The following is a 6,279-nucleotide window of genomic DNA, read 5'->3' on the forward strand; positions in this document are numbered from 1 at the left end:
TTCTCACCACTCTTTTTCAACATAGTATTGGAAGTTCTATTGGCAGATGACACAATTATCTATTGTATGTAGGAAATCCCAATGAACCTTTCAAAAGAAAAAAGCCAAACCTTCTAGCACTAAGTAAGCTCTGTATGGTTGTGTGTAAGATCAACACACAAAAGTCAATCACATTTCCATATACCTACAACAACCATGTGGAAACTGAAATGTAAAACACAGTATTGTTCATAATCACGCCAAAGAAAATGAAATACTCAGTTATAAACTTGACAAAACGTGCAGGATCTTTATGCTGAAATTACAAAATGATGATTTTAAGGAGTCAAAGAAAACCTAAATAAATACACATTTTGTATTCACGGATTAGAAGACCCAACATAGCAAATATGCCAATTCTCTCCAAATTTGTCTATAGGTTTAATGTAATTCTTATCAGAATCCCAGTAAGGTTTTTTTTTTTTTGGTAGGCACACACAAGCTTATTCTAAAATTTATATGGAAAGGTGCAGGCCTTAGAATACCTAAAACAGTCTTGAAAAAGAAGAACAAAGTGGAAGAATCACCCTATCCAACGTTAAGACTTGCTATATAGTTCCAGAAATCAAGACAGTGTGGTATCAGCAGAGGGTTAGACACATACATGAACAGAACAGTGAATCCAGAAATAGCTGCACTCAAATATGTACAAAAGCAGTTCAATGGAGGAAGAAGCCTTTATAACAAACGGTGCTGAAGCAACTGGATGTCCATAGACAAAAAAATGAACCTCAACCTAAACCTCACACTTTATATAAAAACTCAAAATGGATCATGGACTTAAAGGTAAACTGTAAAACTATAAAACTTTTATTTAAAAAATAGAAGAAATCTTCAGAATCTTGGCTTAGGCAAAGAGTTTAGGCATAACTCCAAAAGCATGACCATAAAAGGAAATACTAAATTAAAGTTTTGCTCCGAAAAAGCCCAGGTGAGGAGGATGAAAAGACAAACTACAGACTGGGAGAATATTTGCAAACCAGCATCTGACAAAAGAAACCATACCTACAATATATAAAGAACATTCAAAACTCAATGTTAAAAAATTCAATTAGAAAATGGGCAAAAGATGAATAGACATTTCACCAAAGAGGCAATAAAATCCATTAATGTTCAACATTATTAGCCATTAGGGAGATGCAAATTAAAGCCACAATGAGATACCACTGCATGCTTACAAGGACAACTAAAATAAAAAGACAGTGACAACCCCAAATACTGGTGAGAATGTGGAGAAACTAGATCTCTTGTACATTGCTGGTGGGAATGTAAAACAGTGCAGCCACTCCGGAAAACAGTTTGGCATTTTCTTACAAGACTAAACATGCAGCTACCATATGACCCAGCCATTGCTCTCCCGAGCATTTATCTTAGACGAATAAAACTTATGTTCACATAAAACCTGTACACAAATGTTAACAGCAGTTTTATTCATAATAACCAGAAACTGGACACAGCCCAGATGTCCCTCAGTGTGTGAATGGTATATCCATACAGTAGAATCCTATGAAGCAATCAAAAGGAAGGGGCTGTTGATACACTTGACAACCTGAATGGATCTCCAGGAAATTTTGCTTAGTGCAAAAGCCAATCCCCAAAGGTTACTGTATGATTCCGTGTATATAGCATTCCTGAACTGACAAAATGATAGATGGAGAGTGGATTTAGTAGACGCCAGGGGTGTGTGGCTATAACAGGGCAGCATAAGGGATCTCCATGAGTGATGGAGATGTTCAGTGTGACTGTGGTGGACAAATGAACTTCCATGTGTGATAAAAGTGCATAGAACTAAACACACATGCACACAGATGAGTTCATGTAGCAAGGTCCATGCATTTTGTCAATGTCAGTTTCCTGGCTGTCATACTGTCCATTAGGGGAAGCCCGGTGAAGGGTACAAAGAGTCTCTTATTATTTTTCACAATTGCATGTGAATCTACATTTCTTTCAAAACAAGTTTTAAACATTTGAATAAACATGTTAAAATGTTTATTATGCATCCAAGTCTCCAACACACATCTCACAGAGGATGAAGTGGTGTGAACAGATGGTGTCCCACTGTGAAGAATAAGCTCCATGTCCATTTGGCATCTGTCCCAGGACAGGTCCTGTGCTGGGCACTGCAGAGAAGGTATGTTTATGCTGGCCTGGATGCTGGGTGAGGATGCTAAGCCAGGACGCTGGCTGAGATACTGGGCCCTTCCCTCCCCGACCTGCAGGGGGCAGTCTGGCCATGCAGTGATGGGGCCCGCAGTGGAGGCTCTGCAGGGCTCAGCTTCTGAGTACCAGCTGTATGAGTACCAGCTTCTCTCTTCTCCTCCCCTCCCCTCCCTCTCTCTCTCTCTCTCTCTCACACACACACACGTGCACACACATGCACGCATGTGCATCCCAGAGCCCATGAGCTCATTCTACCCATGGCTAGCAGGCTGGGTGGGATCATTTCTCCTTGAGCTCTTTGTCCGGCTCAGTTTCAAATGACTCATGAGTGGCTTTCACCATCTCCCCAAGGAGCCCCCCTTACTGGCCCCATAAACCTTCCCAATTAGGCCCCAATTAGGCAATGTTTTCTGATAAGCAGCTGCTCACCCACTCCTTCCAGACCACCTGAGAGAACCACTCCCTGTTCCGGGCAGCATCTGGGCAGCGCAAGCTCCCCAGTCTGGCCCTCCTAGATCCTCCCCAAACCTCATTCTCATCATGCTGTTGGCTGGGCAACTGAGGCCTGAGTGGCTGAGGAGTGGGTGGGCATCAGCTGGGAAGGCGGTCCTCTGTGCGTTCGGTCTCTGTCTCTGGCCCTGGGAGGAGGCGACTGAGAAAGCCACTGAATTGACAATTGAGGCCTTGCTTCTGCATCCAAACTAGGCCTTAAAGATGTCGGGTGGGCCTGGCCCAGGGAGGTGGGCTGCCCTTGCCCAGCTTGGGGTCATGGTGGGCACCCCCAGCTTTGCAGGAGTTTGCTGTTCTGCTGAGACCTGGGTAGCCCCCTCTGCATGGCTGGGTGTCAACATTCTCAGGACCCACTGCTGTGCATGATTCTGGCAGTTCACAGCGCCAAGGTCTCCATGAAGTTGGATGTTTGCAAAAGTGCCAGTGAGCCGTCACAACCTACCACCCTTATCTTTCCTGTCTCGGGGTGGGCTTTGTTTCACAGTACACACCCCTCCCTGGCGCTGATGAGGTCCTCTTGGAGCTGTGTCCATCAGCCCCTTGGAGAGCACTGCCATAACTCTGGTTAGGAACATGTACAGGGTAGAGACGCAGCCCAGCCTGGACCACTCCTTGCTTTCCCTCATGCTGCACAGGGTGGCTGCAGCCCCCTTATTAGTGTCAGCTTGTCCTGCCTCATACTCTGGATGTCCTTTCCCAGAAAGCTGGCCTGTGCCAAGCAGGCTTGGGTGGCCATGGCAGGGGGAATAAAAAAAGCCCCAAGCCGAGGTTTCTCTAACAGAAACACGGGGCCACTTTGCCATTGGCCAGAGCATGCTATGCTGGAAGAAAAAGCTCTGACCTCCTTGGATAACACACCCTCCTCATGCTGTGCTGAGGCCAGCAAGATTATCTGGAGGTGGCTTAGCTGGTGAAAGCAGGAGACTGGGATCATGTGTTTGCCACTGCCCCACCCCCACTTGCTTTGCGTCCTTTGAGCTAATTTGCCGAGTTCTCTAGGCCTCAGTTTACCATCCAGGGTCAACTGAACCAGGTGCTGGTCTGTCAGTGGCTGTTCCACGTTAATTTACCTTCCTTCTCCACGCTGGGCAGACACAGTGAGGCGAGGCCAACGTGGGATGGCCAGGGGAGGTGTTGCAGGTGACCAGAAGCTGCAAAGGTGGGCTGGGGCTGGGTGTGGGGGAAGCAGGAGTTGTGGACACAGAGGTGGGAAGCACCTGGCCCCCTCCAAAGAGGTCCAGACTGCATGGGCGCCTTGAGGTCTGTAGGCAGTAGGGCCACCTTGGCCATGGAGGAGATGGGAATGCAGGCAGGGGCGGGGTGAGGAGGTCAGACCTGATGGGGAGGTATGAGGCCTGGGAGACTCCTGGGTGAGGGAACCTGTGTCCCCAGGTCCAGCTGGGGTGGGGGTAGCTGGTGGCACCACCTCAGTTGCTGCCGTCACCCCAGGCACAGGGGGCAAGGGCAGCCTCTCCCAGACCCTCAGGGGTATTCCCAACGTCACTCTGCACCGGGCACTGCCCCCCCCAACCCCCCCTCCACTCCACTCCCATGTTGCATGGCCAGGCAAAGTCTGGTCCTCCTATAGACCTTGGTTCTCACTCCCTGGACTGAAGGGGTCTCTCAGAATTCCTCCCCTGCTGATACCTGGGGGAGGCTTAGCACTCAAAATCAGGTGCCATAGGGCCACTCAGTCTGGCTGGGATAGCCCCCCAAGCTGCTATGAGCTGACAGCCCCCAGTGAAAGCAGAACCCCAGTCTTCCTTCCCCTTCCACAGATGGTGCTCATCTCTCCAGTCCCCTTTTTGCCAACTATAGCCCTGCCAGTCACTGGCTGGAACCTCAGCTGGCCGCCTCTTTCCTTGGGACTTTCTGGGTGGCCAGAAGAGAACCCTCCACGCCCCACAGAATGGAGCTCTATAAGGCCTACAGCGCCTTCCAGACACACATTTACAATCTCACACTTCATTTTTTTGGACGTAATCTCTGTGCCTTTAAACATGTCATCCCTTTGCGTCCCCTCACCCCATGCCTCACACTTCCCGGGTGTGGGAGCCAGCCCTTCAGGTGGAGGCCCTGGGGGCTGTGTTGAGGCCCTCGGAGGTGGGGATGACAGGGTGTCCCCAAGCCCTGCAGTCCAGGTGGGCTGGGGCTGCTTTGGTTGGTGTTCTCTTTGCTGTGCCAGCCCTGTTGGTGAGGTGGCCGAGTGTGGTGTGAGCAGATGAGGGCATTGGAGGGCCCCCTCCCACAGGAAGAGTCCCCGGAGTGGGGAATGATGTGAGGCTGGTCACACCCACAGAGAGGCAGAACTATGGGCAGAGGTTTCTACAGTGTGACATTACAACTTAGAAACACGACTCCCTGGAGTTGGATGGGTCTCAGATGGGGAAACTGAGGCCCAGAGAGGAAGTGATTTGCTCAGGCCCCATCTTCTCCCCACCCTCTTCTCACCCAGCCAAGCACCCAGGTCCCCAGGAAAGATGGGGTATGCTCACCTGGGTGGCCTTTTAAGAGAGGGGAGAGCCCAAGGATATGTCCTGCTCTACGGGCCACTGTCAGGGTACATCTTTGGCCCTCCTGTTTTGCGTCGCAGCACTGTCCTGACACAGGTCACAAAGCAGTAGATCCTCAGAGCCCACTAGCCCAGCCTTTGGGGGGTGCTCAGACTCCCAGACTCTGGGTCATTGTGCCCAGAAGCAGCAACTCTGAGTACAGATGTCTGATAGGGAGCTGGGCTCTCCCCTTCAGGCCCAGGACTTGAGGGCTCTGGCAGCCCTGGCCTAGTGGGCCCATGGAGCTTCTAGTGTCATCCGAAGGCTGGCATTTCGTGGACACTTATCCCACAGCCTGGACCCCAGAGCAGTGCTCTCCTCCCTGGTCTGTGGCTGTTGACATGGAGAACCCTTGGCTCAGGGGTTTCTAAGGTTTCTCCTTGACCCCATCCTGTGTCTGGTAATTCGTGTTACCTGTTTTAATTTTGGTTTTCGGTTCTCGGACACTGACTTGCTTTAGCAGTGGCTCTGCGTCATCTCTCCTCCGTGTCCCTGGCAACTCCTCTTGCCTCTAGCAGCGCCAAGACTCCTTTGTCCAGTTCTCACAGTACAGAGGTTCTGAGAAGGAGGTCACCCGAGGATCAGCGCTGGCAGTGACCTCAGCCTCTAGTTCACCTCCCTTGATTTAAGGATAGGAAGAGAGAGGTCCCAAAATGTTGAGCGACCCGGCCCGCACCATCCCTCATCAGGTCGCCTCATTCCCAGGACAACAAACCAGGGAGCAGAGCCCCTCTGGCCTCGCTTCCTGAACTGTCAGCCTTCGCAAAAGGCAGGGGCATCACCTGCTGGCTTGTCTCCCCTTTCATGCAAACTCCTCCGGGAGCCGACGCGCGCGCTCCAGCTCCGGACTGACACCGGAGTCCCCTGCGGCACTACCCCTTGCCTCGCGGCCAAGAACTCCGCCTTCGCTCCGCCCCAGGCCACACCCCGCCCCCGCGGCCGCCCCAAGTCCCCCACCCCCAGGTCCCCCAACGCTCCCACCCGCTTGCTCCCACCCGGCTAGCCGCCCAACGCCGGC

At 51.1% G+C, this 6,279-nt stretch overlaps 1 long non-coding RNA gene across 1 annotated transcript; it reads right to left on the minus strand.

Annotated features, from left to right (window-relative positions):
* Positions 1-1,982: 1,982 nt before the first annotated feature.
* Positions 1,983-6,156, minus strand: LOC132421904 (uncharacterized). The gene is made up of 3 exons (XR_009518785.1): positions 6,044-6,156; positions 5,676-5,819; positions 1,983-2,159 (listed from the first exon to the last, which is right to left on the minus strand). It is a non-coding gene; the product is annotated as an uncharacterized lncRNA (long non-coding RNA).
* Between the last annotated feature and the right edge of the window lie 123 nt (positions 6,157-6,279).

This window comes from Delphinus delphis, chromosome 3, assembly GCF_949987515.2.
Source record: "Delphinus delphis chromosome 3, mDelDel1.2, whole genome shotgun sequence".
In the NCBI taxonomy this organism is placed as follows: Eukaryota; Metazoa; Chordata; class Mammalia; order Artiodactyla; family Delphinidae; genus Delphinus; species Delphinus delphis.